Below are 15,190 nucleotides of genomic sequence, written 5' to 3' on the forward strand. Positions count from 1 at the left end.
TGCTTCTTTCTGCATCTCATGTTGACCATGACCATCACTTTTTTCCTTGGCCTTTCCCAGGAGGGTAGCTTTGTTTAGAAGTGAGGCAGTTTTTTTGTAGTTGTGTTTGTGGGGTTTTGTTGGTGTTGTTTGGTATTGGTTTGTTTGTTAAAAACAACAGAAATGTTCCTTAGGCAGTTGTTAGGGTTTCACTGCCCTGCCTCGGGGACAGCAGGAAACACAGCTCTGTCCCCTGCTCAGTGGGGAAAGGCAGAGCTGGGATAGGGATCGTGCTGTGGGTGCCTGGAGATGCTTTGTCAGTGGATGTTCAGTATTTCTCCAGTCCAGTATTAGAAATAGAGCAAACGCCCTCTGTACTCATTGTACCCACATTCCCTGTAGCCCTGACTGCAGTGGCTGGCCAACAGGGCAGGGGCAGGTTTGTGACAGGGCTGTGCGGGGCTCTGGCCCAGGGCTGGGGTGTGCTGGGCTCCCTAAGTGAGTCTCCCCTTTGGGAACTGTGGGACAACACCTTTCACTTGGGAACCAAATTTGTTGTAGCCTGGTGCTATGCAAGGTGAATCTGTGTTACCTGGGGCAAAGGGAGACCCATGGGTGCCCCATGGACAGAGGAAGACAGAGCACAGTTCTGACTGGAGCCAGTCCTCAGAGCTCTGCTGTGTGTGCCCAAGGCACACCTGGCCCCAGCCTACATGTCCTACATTTCCTGCCAGTCTTTATTTGCTGCTTCTTCAACTGTCATCAAGTGACTCAGAGGTGAGTTGGAGGTGTGGCTTGCTCGTTAGCAGGAGATTGAGAAGGCTTTAGAAACATCTCTAGGGAGCCCAAGCGACCTGGAGCCCACGAACAGGAGCAGGCAAACAGGGGCGTGGCACGGCAGTTCCCACAGGCAGGGCGAACAGGCAGGGCATAAGCCTAGGTATTTTTGCAGCTTGTTTGTTTGTTTGTTTGTTTTTAACCTTTCCCCACAACTCAAGTCAGTCATGCCTTCCAAAAAAATGAAAGCTGTTGCTCCTGTTACCAGTAGAGGGGTGTCAATACAGACAGAACCCTCTAAAAAGGATGCAGCCACTCAGGCCTCTGACTGCACAGACTGAGCCTGGAACTGCTACCGGCGGACAGTGTGAGAAGCACCTGCATGCGATGTGAGCAGGTGAACCATTTGCTGTGTCTGGTGGCAGAGCTAAAGGAAGAGGTGGAAAGGCTCAGAAGCATAAGGGAGAGTGAAAGGGAAATTGACTGGTGGAGTCACACCCTTTCGACTCCTAAGGAAGCCCAGCAGGAGGTGGTGAAGCCCAACCCCTCCTGCCATCAGGCAGACAGAACGAATCATGTGGATGGGGAGGAATGGAAACAGGTGCCTGGTTGTAGAGGCAAAAACACCCCCTCTCGACCCCTTTCACCTGCCAGGGTGCCCTTAAAAAACAGGTATATGGCCCTGGACTCAGAAAGTCTGATGGAGGACAGTCAGGAGGAAGATCTGTCTACAAGGTCTTCTGGTTACCCCCAGTCTACCGAAAGGGTTACAAGCACAGATAAGAGGAAAAAGAGAAGGGTTGTTGTAATCAGTGACTCCCTTTTAAGGGGAACTGAGGGCCTTCTATGTCGACCAGACCCATCCCACAGGGAGGTTTGCTGCCTTCCCGGGGCCAGGGTGAGGGATATTACTAAGAGACTTCCTAAGCTTGTTGAACCCTCAGACTATTACCTGCTCTTGATTGTCCAGGCTGGAAGTGATGTCATTAATAAAAGGAGTACCAGGGTAATTAAAAAAGATTTTAAGGCACTGACCTGATCACTTCATGGAACAGGAGCACAGGTAGTAATTGCCTCAGTTCCTGTGCTAGCTGGGATGAATGAGAAGGTAAGTGAGGAGAGGTTTAGGAAAGCCCAGCTTACCAAGAGGTGGCTTAGGGGATGGTGCTATCATCAAAATTTTGGGTTTTTTGATCATGGGGCAAACTCCATGTTGCCCAGTCTCCTCAAACCCGATGGGCTTCATCTATCTAGGAAGGGCAAAAGAACTGTAGCCCATAAGTTGGCAGGGTTGGTTAGGAGGGCTTTAAACTGGGTTTGAAGGGGGAAGGGACTGAAACTGGGCTCTCCAGAGATAAGCCTAAGGATGCAGAGCCTGAGTTGAGAGTAAAATTAATGGCCCAGCTGAAGTGCATGTACACCAATGCATGCAGTGTGGGAAACAAGAGGAGCTGGAAGCCACAGAGCAACAGGAAAACTATGATGTAGTTGCTGTGACAGAAACATGGTAGGATGACTCACACGACTGGAGTGCTGCTATGGGGGACTACAAGCTCTTCAGAAAGGACAGGCAGGGTAGGAGAGGTGAAGGGGTGACTTTATATGTTAGAGAGTCTCTTGACTGTTGAACTTGAGGTCAGCAGTGACAAGGTTGAGTGCCTGTGGACCAGAATCAGGGGCAAGGCCAACAAGGCTGACACCCTTGTGGGTGTCTGTTACACACCGCCCAACCAGGATGATGAAGGAGATGAATTATTCTACAAGCAGCTGGCAGATGTCTCAAAATCTCCAGCCCTTGTTCTTGTGGGTGGCTTTAACCTGCCAGATATCTGCTGGGAGCTTCATACTGCAGAGAAGAGGCAGTCAAGGAGGTTCCTGGAGTGTATAGAGGACAATTTCCTTCATCAACTGGTAAATGAGCCTACCAGGGGTAAGGCCCCGCTAGACCTACTGTTTACAAACAGAGAGGGGCTGGTGGGAGATGTAGTGGTTGGAGGCCGCCTGGGGCACAGTGACCATGAAATAATAGAATTTTCAATCCTCAGGGATGCAAGGAGAGTCACCATTAAAACTTCTACCCTGGACTTCCAGAGGGCAGATTTTGGCCTATTCAAAAACCTAATTCAGAGCATACCCTGGGAAACAACCCTTGAGAACACGGGGGTCCAGGAGGGTTGGACATGTTTCAAGCAGGCAATTTTGAGTGCACAGCAACAGACTGTCCCAGTGTGCCCAAAGGCCAGCCGGAGGGGAAGAACAGCTGGCTTGGTTAAATAGGGAGATTCTGAAAGAAATCAGGGATAAAAAGAAAGTTTACCGACTGTGGAAAAAAGGGCTGGCTACTTAGGAAGAATTTACAAAGACAGCTGGGTCATGCAGGAAAAAAGTTAGGGAAAGAAAAGTGCAATTTGAAGTTAATTTGGCTAATTCTGTTAGGGATAACAAAAAGTCCTTCTATAAATACATTAATAACAAAAGGAGGGGCAAGGAAAACCTCCATTCTCTGTTGGACTTGGAGGGAAATACAGTTAACAAAGATGAGGAGAAGGCTGAGGTACTTAACACCTACTTTGCCTCAGTTTTTATCAGTAAGACAGGTGGCCCTCAAGACAACTGGCCTCTGGAGCTGGTAGAGAGAGAGGGAGCTCAACAGCCCTCTTGTATTCCAGGAGGAAATAGTGACTTACTGAGCCAGCTGGATCCTCACAAGTCTATGGGACCAGATGGGATCCATCCCAGGGTGATGAGGGAGCTGGCAGAAGAGCTTGCCAAACTGCTCTCCATCATCTTCCAACAGTCCTGGCTCTCTGGGGAGGTCCCAGATGATTGGAGGTTGGCCAATGTCACCCCAATCCACAAAAAGGGCTGCAAGGCTGACCTGGACAACTCCAGGCCTGTCAGCCTGACCTCAATGCCTGGCAGGGTTATGGAGCAGATGAGTGCAATCACACAGCACCTTCAGGATGGACAAGGGATCAGACCCAGCCAGCATGGGGTTTAGGAGGGGCAGGTCCTGTCTGAGCAACCTGATCTCTTTTTACGATCAGGTGACCCACCTGGTGGATGAGGGGAAGGCTGTGGATGTGTCTATCTGGACTTCAGCAAGGCCTTTGACACTGTCTCCCATAATATACTCCTGGAAAAGCTGGTAGCCCATGGCTTGGACAGGTGTACCCTCTGCTGGGTTAGGAGCTGGCTGGAGGGCCGGGCCCAGAGAGTGCTGGTGAATGGAGCTGCATCCAGCTGGTGCCCGGTCACTAGTGGTGTTCCCCAGGGGTCTGTATTGGGTCCAGTCCTGTTTAACATCTTTATTGATGATTTAGATGAGGGGATTGAGTCCATCATCAGCAAATCTGCTGATGACACCAAGTTGGGAGGGAGTGTCGACCTGCTGGAAGGCAGGAGGGCTCTGCAGAGGGATCTGGATAGACTTGAGAGATGGGCGGATTCCAATGGGATGAAGTTCAACAAGGCCAAGTGTCGGGTCCTGCCCTTTGGCCACAACAACCCCCTGCAGCGCTCCAGGCTGAGCACAGAGTGGCTGGAGAGCAGCCAGGCAGAGGGACCTGGGGGGACTGAGTGACAGGAAGCTCAGCAGGAGCCACCAGTGTGCCCAGGGGGCCAAGAAGGCCAAGGGGATCCTGTCCTGGATCAAAGATAGCATGGCCAGCAGGCCCAGGGCAGTGACCCTTCCCCTGGACTCTGCCTTGGGGAGGCCACGCCTTGAATGTTGTGTTCAGTTCTGGGCCCCTCAGTTCAGGAAAGAGATTGAGGGGCTGGAGCGGGGCCAGAGAAGAGCAACAAGGCTGGAGAAGGGACTGGAGCACAAGTGCTGTGGGGAGAGGCTGAGGGAGCTGGGGGTGTTCAGCCTGGAGAAGAGGAGGCTCAGAGGTGACCTCAGCACTGTCTGGAACTGCCTGAAGGGAAGTTCTGGCCAGGTGGGGGTTGGTCTCTTCTCCCAGGCACTCAGCAACAGGACAAGGGGGCACGATGGGCTCAAGCTCTGCCAGGGGAAATTTAAGTTGGATATCAGAAAAAAATTCTTTGCAGAGAGAGTGCTCAGGCATTGGAATGGGCTGCCCAGAGAGGTGGTGGATTCACCATCCCTGGAGATTTTTAAATGCAGATTGGCCGTGACACTGAGTGCCATGATCTGGTAAAGGGACTGGAGTTGGACCAAGGGTTGGACTTGATGATCTCGAAGGTCTTTTCCAACCCAATTGATTCTATGATTCTATGAAAATACCAATGGAAAACAGCCTCTCTTCTGAGTGGCTGACATCCATAACACTGGTGCCACCCCAGGCTGGGGACTAGTTACAAGATACCTGAGGAATGAGGAATTCGTCTACCCAAGGAAGGCAACACATTCGTCATGCCATGGAGGAGCTCAACTGCTGAGTGATGCTTAAGCCACTCAGGTGAAGCTGACTGTTCTAGGAATGTTCCCGGGACTAGCATGGGCAAAGCTAAGGACTGAGGAGGTACAGAGACTGTGGCTTTAAACATCTGAAAAGCCTTGTGTTGCATTTTCAGTCCAGATCATAGAATAACTCAGGTAGGAAGAACCCTTGGGAGGTTTGTAGTCCAACCTCCTGCTCACAGCAGGGGCAGCTACTGGATCAGAGCAGGTTGCTCAAGGTTTTAAACAGCTACAGCACGAAAGCCTCCAAGGATGGAGGCTACACAACCTGTCTAGATGGGTAAAATAATGTTTCCTGTTAAAGCACATATTTTTCTTTATATCCAGTTTGAATTTCTCATTTCAGCTGGTGTTTTAACTTCACCAGGGTGAAAAGCCCGATTCCATCTTCTTGACAGCCTTCTAAGAGGTATTGGAAGGCTGCTGTTAGGGTCTTCTGAAGTCTTCTCCTTCCCAGTCTGGGCATGCCCTGTTCCCTCATCCTCTCTTTGTGTTGAATGTGTTGACCAGCTCAAGGCCACTGACCATCTTCACCTCAGATTCTCCTCAAACTGTTCCCTGCCCTGTCCCAGCATGGGTTTTGTAAGGATGTTTTCCTTACTGGGTGCAGGATTTTGCATTAGTTCTTGCTGAGCTTCATAAAGTTCCTGTCATCACATCCCTCTGGCCTGCCTGGATCCCTCTGGATGGCAGCTCTGACCCAGAGGTATTAGCTGTCCCTCCCCATGTTGTCCTCTGCAAAGCAAGATTAGTCAGTGTGGTGTTTCCTCTGCCAGGTGATTGACAAATGGGCTGCCCCAGGCATGTGGCCCATCAACAACTGTCCTCTCTTACTGCCCAGACAGATTCTTTGCCCATCTAGATGCCCACCCATCCAGGCCAAGAACTTCTCTCTTGGGCACAAGTGTTGGGGCAGGTCGTTTGGGAGCTGAGGTTGGTCAGTGCCCGCTGTTCTCTCCATATCCACAGATCTGGTCACTTCATCACAAAAGGCGATTGGGGTGGGCAGATGTGATTTACTTCATGATCCATGCACACTGACTCTTCCCAGTCACCTTCTCTGTTGTGTCCCAGAGATGTGTTCCAAACACATTGCTAAGTGTATTTTACCCCCTCTTCATTCTTTTTTGTCTAAAGAAGAAACCTGTCAGGAAAGCAAGCTGGTGTCTCCTGAGAGGGTGCAGGAGCCAAGGCTGGGCTTTGTGTCACTGTCAGCTGGGCAAAATCCAAATCAGGTTTTATTTTTCCATACTCTATCACGTGTATTCCCAGTGTGAAAATACTCTGTGCCTGCAGGGATAGCCAAAAGAGCTCAGCCCAAATCCAGTTTTGATCTTAAGGAGATTGACCTGGATCAAAAGGCCTGTGGCACAGGAATGTATCTGCTCCCCGTGCAGACGCCGAGCTCCCCTGTGCCCAGAGCAGGGGCTGTGGCTGCCTGTCCTGGTCTGGTCTGGGGCTGGTCCTCAGCATTCACACCAAAGGAGGTTGTTTTGCCCATGAGCTGTGGAATGTCCTGCCCTCTGTACTGAGGTGGAGCTGGAGCTGCTTTTGGAGCAGGGCTGCTGCAACCCATGCCTTGTGCTGGGGCAGGGAGGGCTGCCCTGCCTGTGGGGGTTCACTGCAGCCTCAGGGGGGCTGTCCCCAGCCAAAGCATCCTGCTGTGCCCTGGAGGGACTGTCCAGGACGATTTCAGGGCAGGTATTCCCCACAGTGCTGGATTTACCTGCTGCCTCCAAACAAGCTTGCATTCCTGCCAGTGCCAGCTGGGCCCCTGGGCTCCCAGGGCTTACTGGGTCCTTCCTGGGCTCATGGGTGCTCCTGGGTTGCTGGCCCAGCTGTCACCAGTCATGTTCCACTAGGTACAGTTTTGTACCAGCACCTTCTTTGAGACAGAAACAGCCTCAGAGCAATTCCAAGCCACTCCAAAGCATAAACAGGCCAGGCTGACTCAGGGGCAAGCTGCAGAGCCAGTGAGAGGGCAGGGAAGGGGGCAGAGCTCAAGACAGCTCTGCTGTGCCTGGTGCAGGGGCTTCTGGATTGGAGGCTGACTTTGTGTCTCAGCTCCCTGTTCCTGGGTGTTGGGAGTACAGGGAGGCAGCAGAGGAGTTTTCTGCAGGCACAGCTGGTTTAAATACAGGCCAGGGCAGATTGTGCAGAGCACCAAAACACCTAGCATGAGGCCACGGGATGGGACAGACTTGGGGGCAACCGTGGGTGCCTGGAAGAGTGAGGTGTGCACCTGAGCTGACACCTGGTCATGTGGCTGTCATTCTGCTTGTGTCTCCTCCACTGTGGCTGCCACAGACCCTGCATCCCTCCAGGCTCTTCCCAGCCCTGTTGTTTTTCCCTGGTCCCCTCCCCTGGGGTAAGCAGTGCTGTGCTGCTCACACAGGGGTTCAGCTGGTACAGGCTCAGGGTTCAGGCTCCTTAGTGCAGATGGAAATGCCACAGCCAGCCCTGCTTGGTGACATTTTCGCTGATAGACTGAGTAGCATTATTGGTGCATCCCACAGAGCACTGCAGGTGTGGGGTAGTGGAGCTGTTGTGGGAGTTCTTCAGAAACTGCAGCTAGTGGCACTGAACTTCAGTGACAAAGTTTCCTGGCCGGTGATGGAAGCTGAAACTCAGTCTCCTCCTGCAGCCACTCAGAGCCACTTCATCCTTGCAGCTTGTTCACAAGCTGAGGAGGAAACCAAGTCATCTTCATCCCCACCTCAGGTCAAGGCCATGTGTGGTTGGATATACTGTCATTCTTTCTTCCTTTCTCATTGCCTTTGCAGATATCTGCATTTGATGAGCTTTTTCTCACTTGATCAGACTTGCATGGTCCCAGCACTGACCCTGCATTCTGAAGATGTGCTCCCATTTGGCCCCAGTGAGAGGTCTCACGTGCTCTTTGGTGAGCTACAGGATGGAGCTGGAGGCTGAGCACTGAGCTGGGCTCTGCACCCTCTTGTGTTTCTGGATGTGTTTCATTCAGGTAAAAGAAGCCTGTCCCGATGCAATGAGGTTGCTGTTTGCAGCCAGTGCTTTCCAGTCCCAGCTGCTGGAGTAGCTGTGGCTCCAGAACAGCGTGTGCTGGGGCTTCTCAGGAGCTCCCCAGCCATGAGGCAGTGAGTCTATACTGAATGAAGCAGATACACTTGTCTGTGCTACAGGGGGAACGGCCAGAGTCCTTGCTGTTAGATGTGAACTGCCAAGTAGGTCAGTTTTACTGGATTGCCCTTAGGTTTGGTAGTCTAAAAGTAAGAGCAAAAAGCTGACTATTTGCCCCCTAGACGAGAATTTAGAGGATTTGGTTTGTTTCAAATGGAAACTGATTTTTTTGAAGGAAACTTTGCTGGTAGTAGTGTCTAGCCCCTGACTTCTAATGGCTCTACATCAGTTGTACATGTCGCTGGGAGTATGAAGGTCTGTTCTGGGGAGACCTGGGCAGAAATGGTTGCAAGTCACTCCTCTGTGCAAGAGCCAGCTCATTCCATGTTTTAAGCTGTGTATTACTAGTTTAATAAAGCAGGTTCCTTCAGCATGCCAGGGAACTTACTCAGCTGCAGCTTACAAAACCTCCTTGTTCTCCCGAAGTTCTTTGTGCAAAAATAGATAGACACCAACCAGTAAATCCACCTTTAATTTATAGGGGTATGTTGAATTATGAGTGCCCTTTTCTGAATGCTGGGCAGCACTAAAAGCTCCCTGGCAGCATCAGGTCGAGCCTTGCAAGGCAATGTGGCTTGTGGTGACAGCACCCTTGTGACCTTCACCTCAGGACAGCTCTGTGTCTGCAATGATGTTGGCACCACAGAGCAACAGATGTACCTGCAGCTGCTGTTCCCTGGGCTGTTTGTGAGTACATGTGCATCTACATGTCTGCCCTGGGCCTTTCTGAACTACTCTTAGGAAGGTTTTGGTGGCAAAAGAAGGTGATTCACTGTCCTATGCCTCAGTGAGAAGCTAAAGGAGGGTGTTGCTGGCCTGGGACTCACCATAACTCTTTTCCAAGAACATCATTTCGTGCCCACCCAAACCCCGAGCAGCAGAGCTTGTAGCAGTCCTGGCTGGTGTGGGATGGTGCTAAGGGTCAATCTTGTACCTTGTGAGCCTCAGCCCCCTTGTCCCAACCCCACATGCAGCTGACCTGTCCGTGGGAGCAGCCTGGTGGCACTGCCTCTGGCTGTGTGGGTGGGGAGAGAGGCATGGTGGCCCTCAGCATGAGCGAGTCCAGAGAAGCAGGGCTGCAGAGCTTTGAGCTATCCAGGTACTCAGCAAGTAAAACAAGGAGACTGCTTCTCCCTATCAGGCTCTTGTGAGGGAAAGAAATAAGTATCTTTTGCTTTTAGAAGAAAATATTGGGAAGGGATGTTGCCCAGTCTGTGTAATTCCTTTGGTCCCATGTCCCCTGAAATGGCCCGTATGTGCTTAGACACTTTGTCATGGTCAGGGTTACGTGGGAGCCTCATACTGTAACTGTGGAGCTTGAGGGTTAATTTGCTGGCATTTGTTTCTTTCGTTTTCTGTAACTCCTGCAGGCACATTGCAGTAAGCAGCACCCTGGGCAGGCACTGCTGCAGGGCCTCCAGTGAGCTGTGGTGCCTGCAGGCCTTTCTGGGGCTTTCACCAGTTGCTGGGACGGAGGCAGCAGGTGCCTCACTGCCAGCCATGACTCTTGGCTTCAGGCTCAGGCAGTGGATGAGCCTCTTGCCTGGCCAGATGCTGCTGACTGCAGGGCAGAGGGGACCTGGCACCATTCCTTCTCACACCCCATGCATGGAGAGCTGTTCTGGGGAGTCCTCCTGACTCAGGGGTGTGAGACACCTACCCCCTCCTCCCAGATCCAGGTCTGTGAAGTTAGGCACAAGAGCCCCCCATCAGCCTGGGAGGAGTCTCTGGAAAAGAGGGGCAAGCCCAGGGCATGGTGGGGTCTATGGGGAAGGACTGGGTGATCATCAGGGCATTTGGTCCCCGTTTTTTCCCCATTTGTTCTCCAGGTTAGTGCTCCGGGTTGGGTGATCTTAGGGACCAAATCAAAGAGAAGGGGTTTGCAGGGGGATCAGCGTGGCCCAGTCTGGCACTGGCACTTCTTTTGGGTTTTGGGTCCATGTTGAACAGATCCGGGCCTGCTCTTGCAGTGTATGTGCCCACTGCAGCTCCCTGTGGCACACACGCTCCAAGCCCCAGGCTCAGAAATCATAGATGTGTTTTGCTGAGCTTTTCTTGAAAGCTTTTATTGGAGACATCTGGCAGGAAGGACAGCTGAGGCATTTGGTATTCCAGAAAGCTGAAAGGAAGTGTAACCCGAAGCTGGTGAACATTAGGAAGAATGTATCAAGGATCACCATTCCTTGTGTCAGAAGACACTTAGCTGCAGTAATAATTTAGCTTTAGGTGTGATTTGATGCATGATGTCTGTGTACTTTACTCCAGCTGGTTTTAGTACCCTGGACTTTTGAAATAGCAGCTGTAATGCAGAGCTGCAGTGCAGAAGGGCTGTGACACACCTCAGGCTTTCTTGGAGTGCTTATTTCTGGGTAATTTCTATTTCTGAGTGAACCCCCCCCCCCCCAATAGACCTCACCCACTGATCTCTCCCTTTGCACCAGCGTTTCTTGCCTTAGTTTGTATTTTTAGTGTATTTTGTTGCCGTTTGAAAAGATCTCTTAAGGGAGGGCCATTGCTCTGAACAAGGCTAAGAGAAGGTTAGATATCAGGTCTCCTGTTTCCTGGCTGCTGGTCCTACTGGGATTGACTGGAACCAGCCCAGTCACTCCAAAGTGTGGCAGGCACCCACCCCCACTTGGGTGCTCAGCAAAGTCACTTAGGTCAGGCTAAGCACATCTCCCCTTTTTTAGCAGAGCTTGTGATTTGTCGCTCTGGGGTGCTTAACATTCCCCTTCGTAGCCCAAGGACTTTCATGTCAAGCCCTTGGGGACTGGATGTCCCCCTGAAATCCCATATTCAGAAGCTGGAACCCAGGTGTCCACAGTGTGTTTTAAGTCTAGCCCAGCCCCTTGTCTGTAGAAAGGACAAATCATTCCTGTGTGATCTCCCCTCCACAGTGGAAAGACCAGCTACCTTCCCAGAGAGAAATACAGTGTTTTTAAAGCAGCTTCTCTCTGGAAAACTCCAGACACACAGAATAACAACAGTAATCCTTCTTCAGCATGCTGAAATTTTGGAACTTTCTTGACTGGCTTGAAAGACATGCAGTGTCCCACTCATTCAACTACTGTCATTTATAAGGGAGATGTAAGTTTTCTATCTATTGTGGGACTCTCCAATGTTCAATTTCATGAAGCTGTCATCCCAAATTATACAGCTTGTCAGTCTTTCGGGAGCTCTGAAGCACAGGCAAGTCAAGACATAAAAAGGTTTGTACACTTATTTCTTGAGACAGGAAAATCTAATGCATGCCTTTAATAGCAAAGAAAAAAAGCCCCAAAAATCTAGATGTGCAGATTCACCTGCACTCCCCAAGTCTCCTGACAGTGTGACAGGAGCAGTTTTGTACCTCAGCCCTTGCTCCAGGCTACCTTCTGATAAGGTTTTACAGCAACTCTTATCTTGACCATTATGGAGAACAGCATGAAATCAGAGTGTGATTATTGTAATGCAAAGTGGGGCCTTTCCAACAGTGGGCATGGAACAGCAAAGCTGTCATAGCTGGTTATGTAGTTCAGGGATCAGAATTAGAGATCTGAAAGTAATTAATGTGTATTTTTTTCGGCTACTAACCCTTGCTAGGCCAGGGAGAACATGAAAGGATCCCTCAGCTCATGGCTGTACCAGCTGGCCCTGAGTTAGAGATTTGAGACCAATGGGGATGTTCTCTGCAGAGCTCAGCACACACCTGTGACCACCTGGCATCAGCTGTGACCAGCTGGCATCAGGGGCTCCCCATGGGGGATTGCTCAGGGTCAGTTGTTTTCCTGCACTCTGTTCCCATCTGGGCACCTGAACCAGCCAGAGAAAACCTGGAGATGGCTCTCACTGCTTGCGGGTGCTCTTTGCTTCCACAGCTGGGTGTGGGGAGTTTGCAGCGTGTGCCCAGGTGGCCAAGAAGGCCAGTGACATCCTGGCTTGTACCAGCCACGCTGTGGCAGGAAGACACAGCAGTGCCCATCACCTGTGCTGGGCACTGCTGAGGGACCTGGAGTCTTGTGACTGGTTTTGGGCCTCTCACAACAAGAAAGACATTGAAGGGCTGGACCATGTGCAGGGAAGGGAATGGAGCTGGGGAAAAATCTGGAGAATGAGAAGTGGCTGGGGAGGCTCAGCCTGGAGAAAAGGGGGACAGCAGGGTGGAGCCAGATGGGGGTCGGGCTCTGCTCCCAGGTAACAAGTGGCAGAACAAGGGCAAATGGCTTCAAGCTGCCCCAGGAGAGGGTCAGGCTGGACATCAGGGAGAATTTTTTCATGGAAAGGGTGGTCAGGCATAGGATGGGGCTGCCCAGGGAGGTTTGGAGTCCCTACCCCTGGAGGTGTCCAAGGCAGGACTGGCCGTGGCACTCAGTGCTCTGGGCTAGGGGACAAGGTGGGCATCGGGCACAGGGTGGACTCAGTGATACTGGAGGGCTTTTCCAGCCTTAATGATTCTGTGGGTGGGGTCCATTCCCCTTGCTTTGGACATGCCTGGGAGCAGAAAATGCCCTGTCTGAATCACACTGGCAATTTGGTATCAGGACAAAATCCCAAACTGCTCATTGGTCTGGTGTGTCAGCTTTTTGCTCTCAGTACATCCACTGTGCAGAGTTCAAAGGGACAATCACAAGGGACGAGTGCTAAAAAAAGCTTTCCCTCATCCTCTGGGCTTAGGGGGATTCTAGGAATTCATGGTTCATGAGATATGTGGCTAGGGTGTCCATTTTTAGTGACCTTAAATGAAATGAAAGGCAACATGGAACATGTTTGTCAAAACACTGACTCTGGTGCAAGCCCACAGGGGCGGCTCTCATCAGGAAAACAAGCAGGGTCAGTCACTGTGTCCTACAGACAAAGGTGATGTCTCCTGTGGAGCAGTGCAAGTGTCCCAGGGTACTCCAGCTCAGTGGTGCTTTGGGAGGTGGCAGGAGCTATTTGGGGTGGGCTTCTGGCTTCACTCATGTCCTGTAGGCTTCATTCTGCTGAGGGGAGGCTGGTGCTGCAGCCTTGAATAAGCATCCATGCAGAACAGAGGGAAATTGGAGGTTACTACAGTGACAGCAGATGACCAGAACAGAGATCCATCTTCTGCACCAGGAGCTCACTCTATCTGTTCATGAAGGCTCCCAGCTGCTCCCTGCCAGCCACTGCCTGGCTGCTCTGTGCCAACCAAACAATGCTTTGAGGACTGGGAGACATCCCTTCAAAGCCCACCCTGGCTCCAGGGGACTCATAGCCCCTTTTCAAGAGTGTGTGAGTCAGCTTTGCTGGTTTTGCAAGAGTCAGTGAAGGTCTGATCTCACTGGAAATGTGCACCTGGGATCACAGGGTTTCGGGCAAGGAAGGCAGTAACTCAGCAGCAGCCAGGCTTTGCTGCCCTGAGATGGGAGGGCTCAGTTTCAAGTCCTTCCAGTCCCCCAGCCTCTTCTGCAGAGCTGGGAAGTCTTGCTGCACTTTTATTTTTCTCCATGATAATTCCCACTTCTTTCCCATGCTTTTCAGGTTACACACATAGGCTAAAAGTGGATTTGAGGGTGTTTTGGCAGTGTGTTCTGAGAAGCCTCTGGCACAGCCTTGCTCTGGAGAAGAATGCCTGAGTTTGTGGCCAGGCCTTGCTGCCAGTCCTCAGTCTGTGCTGCCCAGACTGCGTGTGTTGTGTAGATTCAGTGTATCCTTCACAGCCTGCTTCTCCTAGACACAGCTCTGCTTTCTTCTTCTTAGACACGGCTCTGCTTTCTTCTTCTTAGACACAGCTCTGCCTTCCCCAGGCATGGCCAAACCTGCAGCCTGAGGATTCAGATGAAGTGCTGCTCTGGGTCACAAGTGCTCAGGATTGAGCAGAGCTGTGCTGTCCTAGCAGGCTTGCAAAGGGGGCTAGTGCCCAGTGGTTTTGTGGCTACTATGTCCCCTTACCAAAATCTTTCTCACATGGAAATTGCAATCATCCATGTCTAAGAACCTTCTTAGCATGATGTGACAATGCTTCTGCAGCTCGTTTTGGCAGCCTTGGGCAGCTACAGTTGTATTTGGAACTAAATTTCTGTAACATATGTGTGGTTTGGCATTCATGAGCTGTCCATCTCTGGCTAGATTTGGGTGTTGTTCTTTCTGATTAGTCTCTATTTTGCCATGGTTTGTCGCATCATACTTCAGTCATGGCCTCTTGTCCCACCCTCTCTAACCTGGGCAGTGATGGGAAGCTACAAGAATTGCCATAACTGTTCCTACATGAATCCCTATCACCTTTTTTCCTTCCTGTGGCCTTGTTCTCTGCCCCACACAGAACTCCTTTTGGTTCCCTCACTGCTGTGCCACTCTGCCTACACATCCTATGAACAGGAGCAAGGAGACAGGTCCCTTCTGCACTATGATTTTTTTTAACATGGAGGTGAGAGCAGAAGGAAGTGCTGGCTGTGGTCGTAGCTGGCAGAAGAGCGTGTGCCCAGTAGAGGAAATTCTTACAACAAAAAGTCTGCAAACCACTGATAGGTCCTGGAGTTACTAAAACTGGGGAAAAGAGCAGCTCCTCTCTTTACACACTGTATATGGCAGAAAACAAACATAGATTGTGAGCAGGCAGGAGTGTCTATCCCTTCCTTCCAAATATAGGAAAGGGGCTGAACGAGAGGGACCAAGATGAGCTTATAAAAGCAGTCAGGGAGAAAGCCCTTGCTGGTAGCTCCTGATGTCCTGGCCATGCTGTGACTGATCTGCAGAGGGGCAGAGGGCTCCTGCCACAGGTCCAGTCTCTGTGCTCGGAGCTTCACAAGGCTGTAGCACTGCAGTGGGAATTCTGCTGTGGCTTGCCTGCTGGGCCATTCCTTGGGCAGGGAAGGGCTGGTGTCTGCAGTGAACTTTGCTGGCCTCAATGGG

The sequence above is a fragment of the Pithys albifrons genome, chromosome 19, assembly GCF_047495875.1.
Source record: "Pithys albifrons albifrons isolate INPA30051 chromosome 19, PitAlb_v1, whole genome shotgun sequence".
NCBI lineage: Eukaryota > Metazoa > Chordata > Aves > Passeriformes > Thamnophilidae > Pithys > Pithys albifrons.